Genomic DNA, 12,688 nt, shown 5'->3' with positions numbered 1-12,688 from the left:
CAACCTTGGGTAAATATCGTACACCGAGGTTTAAGTCAAATTTCTTCGGAACTGTTCAAGTCATCACTATCAAATTTAAAGTACAATGCCCAGCTTATTGTTAGCTACAACTTTTCTATTGTAATTTTTGTTCCAACATACATGCTTATGAGATAAAAATCACGTTGAAAACGTTCGCAACAAGAAAACTTTTTCATCCTATCGCTTTTTGAAACAAAACTGATATCATCTTATAGAAAATTTCATTCCGAATATTTTGATATGACATGCGTGTATGTTTATTGTATCGCTTGATCAAGACTAGCCGAAAACCATTTTGCCTGTAATCATGAATTGACTTTTAAAGCACACATGTACTGTAGCTCGAACGTCATTTCTATCCATGAAAACAACTTTGGCTTGGGTGCAATATCTTACAATGAGGTTTAAGTCAATTTTCTTTGAAACCACTCATAATATCCAGATGAAATGTTCACCACAATATTCTATCATATGATAGCTACAATTTTTGTCTCGCCTATATTGTTCTCACACGACTCATTGTGTCAGATATTCAATTTTGCAAAATTCGCTAAGAAGAAAACTTTTTCGTGTTAAGAGCATTTATCTTCATTTTGGTATGATTTTGTAGGAAATTCAATTCCACGCATTTTGATGTATTACACTTAAACGTCTGTCTAAACACACAAACAATACAGTGCAATAACGATTTCGTACTAAACGCATTTCTGTCTTTAACTTTAGATTTTTACAACGTCGTCTTTTATCCATGTAAACAAACGAAACAAGATGTTAAGTTACATCGGTTTAACTCAATTTGCTCGATAGCGTCTCTTGATATTTAGATGAATTTTTCACCACAGTATTGCATCATATGATAGCTACAATTTTTGTTTCGCCTATATTGTTCTCACACGACTCATTGTGTCAGATATTCTACTTTGCAAAACTCGCTAACAAGAAAACTTTTTTGCGTTAAGAGCATTCATCTTTAGTTTGGTATGATTCTGTTGGAAATTCAATTCCACGCATTTTGATGTATAACACTTAGCTATATATCATAACACAACAATAAAACAGTCCGATAACGATTTTGTCATAAACGCATTTCTGTCTTTAACTTTAGATTTTTTTTCAACGTCATTGCATTTCTATGCATGTAAACAAGCGGGGAAAGAGTTTAAGTTGCATCGGTTTAACTCAATTTGCTCGAAAACGTCTCTTGATATTTAGATGATTTTTTCACCACAGTATTGCATCATATGATAGCTACAATTTTTGTTTCGCCTATATTGTTCTCACACGACTTATTGTATCAGATATTCAACTTTGCAAAATTCGCTAACAAGAAAACTTTTTTGTGTAATGAGCATTTATCGTTATTTTGGTACTAGCTTGTAGGAAATTCGATTCCACGCATTTTTATATATTACACTTTACCGTATGTTTAGACACAACAATAAAACAGTCCGATAACGATTTTGTCATAAACGCATTTCTGTCTTTAACTTTAGATTTTTACAACGTCGTCTTTTATCCATGTAAACAAACGAAACAAGATGTTAAGTTACATCGGTTTAACTCAATTTGCTCGAAAACGTCTCATGATATCCTGATGAAATTTTCACCATAATATGTAATCCTATGATAGCTACAATTTTTGTCTCGCCTATATTGTTCTCACACGACTCATTGCATAAGATATTCAACATTAAAAAATTCGCTAACAAGAAAACTTTTTCGTGTTAAGAGAATTTATCTTCATTTTGGTATTAGCTTGTAGGACATTCGATTCCACGCATTTTGATGTATTCCACTTAATCGTATGTCTAAACAAACAAAAAATACAGTGCGATAACGATTTCGTACTAAACGCATTTCTGTCTTTAACTTTACATTTTGACTCAACGTCGAAAACTCTGCGAATAGAACAGTGATTTCGTACAAAGTTTAAAGCGGGGGATCTTCCACACCACTTGAGATAACAACATGGGATTTTTATCATTTTGTTCAGTGCAATATTGGCTATAAATTATACGCTGATAAATTTTCTCTAGCATTTATGCGTGTGTGTTAAAATCGCAGATGTTTGATTTGAAAACGAGTCGCTGAATAGAAAACTTTTTTGTACTCATTGATATTGGGGTGATTTGAACATCTGCTTGTACAGAATTTAATTCTGCACATTTTGATACCACATACTTGATAGTGTGTTGAAAATTGGCTTCAATATTGACCGAAAACCATTTTGCTTGAAACACGCCTTTGATAAATTCTTCATAACATACAACGTCATCTCATTGAATCTGTTAAAGTGTAGATCTTCAGCGAAATGCACTATACGAAAAAGTTGAGGTCGTGTTTTCTCTTCAAATAGTTGACCGATCTACCAAAAATTTTCGCATTAATATAAAACGTGTTAATAGCAACAAGTTTTGTGGGGATCATTTTTTGCTAACATATTCGCATTAAGTAGAAATTCTTAGTTTTTCGCATGAAAATCACTTCACTGACAAGGAAAAAAATTCCCATTCAATACAAGTACATAACAATTGCTATCATTCTATAGGGAATTCTGTTCTGCACATTTTGATGTATGATACTCCACAATAGGTCTAATTACAAGAATACTGCTGAGAGAAAACGCATTCGTGCTTATAGAAATTTTGAACTTTTCAGTCGAGTTAAACCGAACGTCGTTAGATAGCGAATAGTTGATAAAACTGTGTTTGTATCGAAGCGGTTTATGTTAACTGTCACATTAACGCGTGAACGCATTTCGATGAAATTTTCACAATCATAACCAGCAAATAAACAGGAACAATAAGAGTTTAAATATTTTGCAAGTAGATAAGTGGATATATGTCAAAATTTCTGTTTATTGGTAAAACTTGGGTTGATATGAAGAAAAGATTTTCATTTCGCAATATGATACAGTAATATTTGCATCATGCGATGGGGAATTTATTTCTGTGCATTTTGGTGTAACATACTTGATGTTTTTGTAAAACGCTGCAGTTATACGGGCAGAAAACCATATCACAACAAACACACATTTCATGAATCGTAATTTTGACCCTTCGTTGTCAGTGCAAATCGACGACGTCATTTCAATAAAACTCATCTTTCAACTTAAAGGGGTGTTTACATATCGACGATAGAAAATTGTGTTTCTTTGACAGTGGTTTAAGTGCAATATCTATAGAACCAGTTGTCCAAATTCCATAAAATTTTCACCAGATGAACCGAAATTTCGATGCGCTCATACTGGTACTATTTGTGTATACAAAATCGAACGCGCGAGTTATGAAATTTTGATTTTAACGCAAATTTTCTCGATATTTCAAATTTTCAAGAACAATTGTACACATAACCATACTATTTGTATATCATTGTGTAGGCGCCAGTGTGCTGAACATTTTGATATATGTGGTTTGATATTTATTTTCTATATCTTCGTTGTACTAGTACAAATCACAAAACACAGTTGAAAAAATCACAGCGCGATAGTTGCTCTTTAATAAAGTTAGTGCGAAATCATATCGAGCTGCTTTCGTCAGTCGAACGTCATGAAAACATTTGAGTTCTCGGAATTGAAAATAAATATTGAATTGTTCAGGCTATGTAGAAAACTAAATGGGTATACGGGAATATTTTGTGCTGATGTTAAATGTTCAGTAATAAATATTTTGATGGATTACTCACATATTTGATATGATCTAGGATTATTTCAGAATGATAGGTTAGTAAATCTATGTTTGACTAGATTTTTTTATATACTCGCCTTTTGTCGTTTTAACATTGACTCTAAAAATCTGCGTTGAGTACGCCTCATAACAAAATTTGAGACCTAAAGACCATGGATTTGCTTTAACTCGAAGGAAATACTGGATGGATTGTACGGACTCATGCTTATCAATTTGTATGCCCATTCAAGCTGTGAGTGTGAATATTTCGGCTTGTATGGTCATGAAAAAATATCATCACAAAGTCAATATTTGTAGGATTTTTGCATGGTAAGTATGATTTTTAGATTTGTCATCAAATACACATTCGATCGTAACTCAAATCATGAAGAATAAACATTTTCCATGTGCTTTTCTGTCATTCTTCGTTTGGTCGTTGAAGGGTTCGGACGTGTTTTTCGAAGCTCTCGACGTCGTGACCTAATTATAATTTGAACTGCGCGGGTAAAGAACGCTCATTTGCGGCTTGGACATTGACCAATACGGACGTGTTTTTAAAGCGCTCTGAAAAAAGTTTTGACTTTTAAATTTTTTTTACTACGACAGAATCTTAGTTGACTGATGGTCTTTGACAAAGACAGACTTGTTTTTGTGAGCTCTGAACAAAATTTGACTTTGAAATATTTTTACGATTAAAAAGTTTCAGTTGACTTTTGAACGTTGACGAAGACGGACGTACTTTCGTGAGCTCTGACTATTGATGAAAAGTTTTCGCGTTATAGAATAGCGACTTGGTACTCAGGTTGTTGAATGACTGGATGACTGAAGTGTTAGGTTATTGTTATGAGATAACAACTTGACTTTGACTTGAGTTGTGAAATGAAATCATACTCTTATGCGATGTTAACTTTTGAACGTTTAGTATTGACTGACAACGAAATTTTGTGAGCGTTATATATGAAATGTTTGACTTACATTAATTTTTTTGAACGACTTGACTTCACTTTAAGTTTTGACATCGGACTGATCGGACGTGTTTTTTTAAGCTCTGACTGTTGTGAATAATTAAATTTATGTTGTGGTGTCAAGCGATTGACTGTCAGTTGAGGTTCAGATGTCGAGCTGTGCGGACGTGTTCATCGAGCTGCTGTCTACAAAAAACGTGAGTACAAATTTTTTTCGTTTTACTGTTTACAAGTTGCGTGATGATGTATGATGGTTGTAATGTGTTGGGTAGAAATTACTCAGTGCTGATACAGTGTCGATATGTTGTGATGAGCGATAATAGTGGATGATGGTGGAACAGAATATTCATTGAGCTATTTTGAGGAAGCGAACATATGATGGAAAAATGTTGCAAAAATATTAAATGCATGTGCTTATATGTACTAAATATGATATTGCTTTACTTGTATTTGCATGCTGTTAACATTTCTATTTTATTCCAGTGGGCTGTGGTGAGTATTGCAGATTTAACTTGTATGTGTGGTTTTTAGTTAACGATGCTTAATGAAAACTGTTATTGTACACTTAGTATGGAATGATGTGAATGATGATATGATGGGTAGAATTAATCAGTGCTTGTGTCTAGAAATGCTGAATGTTTATTGAAAAGGCTAAATGCTAGCCAGTACTAAGAGTTGAGCTACCGTGGGAATGTGAAACGAACTGATGGTGTAATATGATGGTGTATTGACATACTTTTCTTATATGTACTAAATATGATATTGCTTTACTTGTATTTGCATGCTGTTAACATTTCTATTTTGTTCCAGTGTGCTGTGGTGAGTACTGTAGATATTACTTGATTTTTAGTGTCTATGAATGCTGATGTATGATAGCTATAGCATGAGCTCAATGCTAACCAGTATTATGAGTTGATGTATTGTGGTGATGCTAATCGAACTGATGATGTAACATGATGGTGAACACTTACTGAATGCATAAAATTTATTGAATTGCATTTGTTGATATGCACTATAATATGATAAATGTATTGCTTTACATGTATATTTCATGATGTTTAATTTCAGTGGGCTGTGGTGAGTACTGTAGATTGTATTGCCTATGTATAGAATTCAATAAAAGATTATGACTGAAAACTGCTTTTGATTCTTTTTGAACAGTTTTAGGGACTATAAGTCTATAACAAAAATATGTCGGTTGGCGTTCATACAGCAATGTTTTGAGTAGTACAGAAATGTTTCTACGTTTGTGGTCGCCAGTTGTCTGTGATGTGTAAAGTGAAAAATACACGGAGCTTTGAATACAACAAACAGTTACTGTTTTAACACAGATTGTGTGCTATGCATTTTTCGATGTAGATCTTTTTCAGATTTGACATGAAATGTAGACCTGACATTTGAACAGAGCTGGGAAACGAAAAGGTAAGTTTGTTAAATTTCACAATGAACACTTGTGTTTTGACAAAAGAAGAGATAAAGTGAGTTTTGTCATCATCATGGTTTCTTTCAGAGTATAACTCGTGAACAGATGAAAACCTATTTTTTGCTAGATTTTCATGTACTCTTTTTTTGGATGATAAGTATGTCAGTAACTCAAAATCATACGGCTAGTACAGTATGGAACATGAATGCTTTGTTCAGATTTTCAGATGTGTGCTGGCAGTTCAAGTCTGGCAGCTGAAGTGAACAGTCGTGTTTTCTGGAGCTCCAACAATATGCTAGAAGGTAAGTAACTATGTTTGTTTTGCATTGCATGTTTTTATATGTTTCAGACTTTCAAGCAGAGATGTCATGCTGACTGGAGTTGAGCACAGGGCAGTGACAAAGTGAAAGGTAAGTACTTTTGACTGAATGTTTGTTCTATGCATGTTTTGTTTTAATACATTTCAGGAGTGCTTATCCAGTGATGATATGACAGTTGGAGTGAACAGTGGAGCCAAGCAGTCTTGTTTTTAGAGCTACTCAACAAGCCTTGAAGGTAAGTTTAGAATTTCTCAATGTTAGTGAATTGAAGTACTGTCACTTGCTTTTGGACAGTCGAACAGAACAGACGTGGTTGCGAGAGCTCTCATATCTGTTGTGTTAAACTGTTTTTATGATATGTTATGTTTGTTTGTTTGTTTGTGATGTACTATTTTTCAGATGCTGATGGCAGTGATGGGTTTTCAAGCTGACCTGAACAGAAAAGCACTCATATGGTAAGTACAAAATAGTTGTTATATGGGATGTTTTGTGCATGCTTTTATGTTTCAGGTGTACTTGCTGACAGCGACGAAGACGAATCAAGAAGAGGAACATTGTTGAGAAAGTGATTGGGACTTGCAAACAGGGTAAGTGTAACACTTGTGTTTGTTTAATTTGTAACATGCGTGCTTTGCTCTGTTTCAGATTTCACATGCAGAAATTAAACAGGATTTCAACTGCTGAGACACAATTCATCAAAAGTAAGGTAAGTTTTAATTCATTGATTTGAGTTGTACAATGTGTTCTTTACTTTATTTCAGATTCGAGTCACTGGTTTACACATGGAAGAAGATTTCCACGTCTGTTACTCAACTCTACAGAAGCAAGGTAAGTCGATCAAATTTTTGTTTTCATTGACTGCTGTAATGTGATGTTATGCTATTTTTATGTGTGCTATGCAGAGATGGAGAATTCAATTTTAAGAAAGATTAACTGCTGCAGATTAGCTCTGCTCTGTGTTGATTTTTGTTCAAAAACGTTTAAAATGTATGTGTGTTTTCAGATGTTTTGTTTCAGTTGATGTCCAGATGGCAAGCAGTACAGACGTGTTTCTTGGAGCTGCCAAACAGTGAGTACAAACGTTTTATATTTTTCAGTTGTTTACTCATAGAAGTCTGTGAAAGATGATAACAAGGGTTGAATCTATCAGCACTTGTGTCTAAAAATGCTGATGTGTGACGGTTTACTGAAAAGGGTAAATGCTAGCCAGTACTTACACTTGAGCAACCGTGGGATGTCGAACTAACTGATGATGTACTATGATGGTGAACACTTACTATGTGTATCAAAATGCTTTTGTTGATATTTACTATAGATGATTTGATATTGGTTAACATTTGTTTGCATGCTGTTAACATTTCTATTTCATTTCAGGGAGCTGTGGTGAGTATTGTAGTATACATTTGTTTCAATAAACCATGATTAATGAAAACTGATTTCGATTCTTTTTTACAGTTTTAGGGATTATCACTCTATAACAACTCTGTCGGTTGGTGTTCGTGAATGTGAGCTTAATGTTTGAGTAGTACAAAAATGTCTTTACTTTTGTGATCGCCAGTTGTCTGTGATTTAAAGTGAAAAATACACAGAGCTATGAAGCATACACTTGTTTCAATATTTTATCAATGATTCATCAATGATAGTGTGCTATGCATGTTTTGATTTAGTTCGTTTCAGGTATGACATGACATGAAGAGTTGACAGTCGAACAGAGCTGAGCAACGCAGAAAGGTAAGTGTGTTTCATTTTAGTATGAACACTTGTATTTTGTTTTTATATGGTATGTTTTGTGCATGCTATGTTTCAGGTGTACTTGTAGTCAGCGACGAAGACGATTCAAGAAGAGGAACATTGCTGAGAAAGTGAATGGGACATGCAAACAGGGTAAGTGTTACAATTGTTGGTTTGATTTTTACCATGCATACTTTGCTTTACTCTGTTTCAGATTTCACATGCAGAAATGGTCTCATAGCAGTGCCAACAGTGAATAAGGATTTCATCTGCTGTGAAACAACTCAACAGAAAGTAGGTAAGCATTGAATGAATGCACTTGAGCTGTACAATTTGATGTGATGCTTTTCTCTGTTTCAGATTCAAGTTCCTGGTGTAGACAGAGAAATGTGTTTGAAGAAGGAATTCTACTACTGTGATTCAACTCTACAGAAGCAAGGTAAGTAGAAACAAAATTTTGGTTTAATTTAACTCATGTGTTTTGCACTGCATGCTATTTTTCAGGTCTCTCATGCAGTGAGGGAAAAGAAGAAGATTTCAAGAAAAAATCACTGCTGCAACTCAGGCCGATAACAAGGTAAGCGTTTACTATATTGTATACAAAATGTTTTTCTGTTTTACTCTGTTTCAGGTTTCAATTGCAGAGATGTTGCAGAGATGATTTGACAGCTTGTGGCAGAAAAGAAATTCAGCATCTGTTTCTCGACTCTAGCCACGAGGTAAGTCAAAACAAATATACTGGTTTGTATGTAATGTTGTTATGCCCTTCTATGTTTCAGACTTACATTGCTGTGACTGTTCCACAGTGGGTCAAAAAAGAGACGAATACAGGTTTCAAGAAGAAAATTGGCTGTTAAAAACCTGCACAAAATATGAGGTAAGTAAACTACTCTTTTGGTTTGTTTTGTGCTTTGTTATGCTTAACTATTTTTCAGATTGGAATGGTGGGTCGTTACAGAGCAGACTTTTGGACTACTGAGAAGTTGAGAAACAGAGAATGATTCAAGATCAGCTAGGTAAGTCTTGATTATTATGCATTGCTAAATGTTTTTTTCATTCCAGTATGGCTGTGGTAAGTACACAAACTTTCTATAATTTAATATTGAACTGTTTTTATGACCTGTATTCTGCATTGTAAAATGTCTGTTTTTCATTTCAGTATCCTGTGGTAAGTACACTAACTTTGTATAATTTCATATTGAAATGTTTTGATGACTTGTATCCTGCTATGCAATGCTTAATATATTTTTCATTTCAGTGTGGCTGTGGTAAGTACAATTGCCTTCTTTAATTTTCATATTGAACTGTTTTGATGATTTGTATACTGCTATGCAATGCTTATTGTTTTTTACATTTCAGTGTGGCTGTGGTAAGTACAATTGCCTTTCATATTGAACTGTTTTGATGACCTGTATTTTGCATTGTAAAATGTGTTTCTTTTTCATTTCAGTATGGCTGTGGTAAGTACACAAACTTTCTTTAATTTTCATATTGAACTGTTTTGATGACTTGTATTCTGCTATACAAAATGTGCTTTTTTCAATTTCAGGTCAGCAATGGTAAGTATAGTGTGTTTTTTTATGTATAATTTTGTATACATATTGTTTTTTTTCATCATAGCATGTATTTTATATTTATGCTTTGTGTAAGTAAAATGTTCATAAATCATTCTTATCTTCAAACTAAAAATGTATTGTGCTATGCAAAATGTCTGTATGATTTCAGTTGCCAGAGGTGAGTACCATTACAGTTGAAAAGTTAGTTTTGTTTAGTTAAAGTTTTGGTTCACAGTTCTGTTTGTTATTTGGCAAAATTTACATGTATGCATTGAGTCTTGATTTCAGCTCGATTGTGGACTGAAGAAGATTGCCCGCAGAGGGATTGGATACAAAATACAAAGTAAGTACTGAGTTTCTTACTAAAAGTTTTGAGTTGTATTCATTGTATGTTAATATGCTATGATTGCTATGAACATGACTTTTGTATTTCAGCGAAGACAACATAGGTAAGTAAAATTGTTATCTGTTTCATGTTTACTGTTACAGTTCAATATTGTGTTTATAAATTGTAAGTTGTACAAACACATTCAAAAGTTTCTAATCATGCTTTCGATTTCATTTCAGCTTTACTGCTAGACGAGTGTTCTCTACTACTTGACGAGTCAGCTTTACTACCAGGCGAGCAGTGACAACAAGGCGCCTTTGTGGAAACAACACAACAAAAAAGTGAGTATTAGTTGAAATTGTTTTACTGTATGTTATACTTAAATGCAAAATTGTGCACATAAATTGTAAGTTGTACAATTACAATGAAAGTTTCTGATCATGCTTTCTATTTCATTTCAGCTGTACTGCTAGACGAGCAGTGACAGAAAGGCGCCTGAACATGCAACACAAAACAAAAAAGTAAGTATCAGTTAAACAGTTGGTAGAGTTGTGTGTTTTTCTTTAGCAGTTTGTGTTTACTATTTTATTTGATACATGGTATATTACACATGCATGTTTTTATCATTTCAGGCTGTTTACTTTCATCGTTTACTGTTTAACACAATTTGCTTTTCTATTTTCAGTGCCAATATACAAACCTTGATGTGAACACCGAGTAGTCAATGCATACGTGTGGCGTACAGCTGCGACAAAACCGTGGGTCCATCGCACCGATAACTCGAACATTGGACCGCGTATGGACATCAGTGCAACTTTGTGAATCCATGTAACTTTGTGAATCCATGTAACATTGCGAATATGTGTCGATCGAAAAATGTGTACATTCTGCACTGAAACGAACTCGGTGTTGCAAGTGGCAAGTGTTGACAGTGTGTATGTTTATGTTTATGTTTTTACATGAAAACTAAAGGAGATTGTTCTCCTACCTTTTTTTTCCTTGTTTTATTGCGCTGGCCAGCAATATTGATGTATGTGTTTGTGTTTAAACTATGCAATACCAAAATCAAACAAAAATAAACATTAACAGTCATTAACTGTGTTTGGGCGGCCGAGGGGTTTAAGACTCCACAAGTGTGAAGCGCACTGATAGCACTTGGGGGTGAACACCTCGGTATTTCGGTGCTAAAATGTTTTCACGGTGCTTATCTTGACGCACTGTTAAGACTACCAACCAGTTAATGATTGCTTCATCTTTAAACAAAAAGTAAGTCTCTACTTTGGCACAAGAGACTCCAAGTACCAAATACCAACAATTAAAAAGCAGACGTTTTTCAAAACTATGATCGCTGAGATTGATAGTCAGATGGAGTCCTGCCCAGTTAGCTGTGTAGCGGTCTAGGGCGGGGTTGCAAGTCAATACGAAATGAGGCGCTATAAAGCAACTCGTCCCCGTTATGACCGTCAATACTTTCGACACTATCTGGGAATCCTTTCAACACCACATTGTTGCGCTGTTGGAAGGGTGGTAGGCACGCATGGTGACATGCCTGTGCTTTGCTATGCGACACCATGGTATTTTCGTACGGTGACACGAAATATCTTAATCTGGCTCTCTCAGAAACGCAGGCACGCGTTGACCGAACCTGACCGATGACCGAGCAATAACATTTCTATTAAGTGCTTCAATGCACAAAGTCTGCTAGGGCTGGGGTGGGAAGGCGACTTCTCTTGTACTCAGACAAGAGGAACGGTCACAAGTCCGTGAAAACGCCGAGTGACACCACTAGCTTTCAATCGTACAAAGCAAAAAACTTTCAAACTTTAGTTTGAGGTGAAATGATAAAAAAACTATATAAACAACTAACCGTTATAAGATATTTGCCATATGGACACAAACTATGCTACTCAATGTTGCGTTGAACATTAATTGCGCCTTACGAACTACTCGTGTTGAAACTAACATTGAGTGACTCGTAAACTTAAAGCAGTTACTCGCTTTTGACTGCATACACATTTTGTACAACGGCTCGTTATTGGTATGACTTGTCTTTCAATGAGACACATTAACACAAACGTTCAACAGTATTTAGGCTTTATATTGCGCTTGTAGAATATACGAACAAAACACACTATATAATCTACAATCGATCGCATAGTTAGCTACTTGAGTTGATATTGACAAGCGCTGGTCAATCATCTTGTTGGTAAGCTTTCGAGTGTACACAGTAGTTTGCAGTTTTGTTTCACACATAATACAAAATATGGATGAAAAAAATCTATATACATAACAGTTTGCGATATTAACTACTTTTGCCTCTTGGCCAAATCTACACTCGATCGCATAGTTTGCTACCTAGGTTGATATTAACAAGCGCTGTTTGAAAAGCAGTATTACTTCAATGCTATGGTTTGGTTGTAAGATAAAATACTAGTATATGATGCATTGATGTAACAGATATGTAGGCACATTCGTATAGTAGAAGAAAATTCTCAGCAGCAGCTGGTCTGCAAACACTACAATGCGATTTTGCAGTTTGATACGAACGTGTTTTGTTCACGTGAAGTTGAAATGAAAATCTGTCGTGTCTGATCAATGAAATATATTTGATAAAATAACACAGTTGAAAGGCAGTAACATATCTAAGGTTGTGCTATGTTACAGCTCCACAAATAGTTA

General features: G+C 34.8%; 1 long non-coding RNA gene across 50 annotated transcripts; it reads left to right on the top strand.

Moving 5' to 3' along the window:
- The first annotated feature begins 3,651 nt into the window (after nucleotides 1-3,651).
- On the top strand, nucleotides 3,652-11,110 carry LOC127867848 (uncharacterized). Of its 50 annotated transcripts, none has more exons than XR_008043719.1 (7): nucleotides 4,110-4,848; nucleotides 5,135-7,222; nucleotides 7,412-8,125; nucleotides 8,202-8,278; nucleotides 8,486-10,350; nucleotides 10,471-10,530; nucleotides 10,695-11,110. It is a non-coding gene; the product is annotated as an uncharacterized LOC127867848 (long non-coding RNA). The 50 variants fall into 50 exon arrangements; XR_008043725.1 differs by having other exon boundaries at nucleotides 7,412-8,278; nucleotides 8,486-8,564; nucleotides 8,757-10,350; XR_008043706.1 differs by having other exon boundaries at nucleotides 4,111-4,848; nucleotides 5,135-6,073; nucleotides 6,293-6,376; nucleotides 6,542-7,222; nucleotides 7,412-10,350.
- The last annotated feature ends 1,578 nt before the right edge of the window (nucleotides 11,111-12,688 follow it).

Source organism: Dreissena polymorpha, chromosome 2 (genome assembly GCF_020536995.1).
Source record: "Dreissena polymorpha isolate Duluth1 chromosome 2, UMN_Dpol_1.0, whole genome shotgun sequence".
Classification (NCBI taxonomy): domain Eukaryota; kingdom Metazoa; phylum Mollusca; class Bivalvia; order Myida; family Dreissenidae; genus Dreissena; species Dreissena polymorpha.
This window is presented reverse-complemented; position numbering and strand designations above follow the sequence as displayed.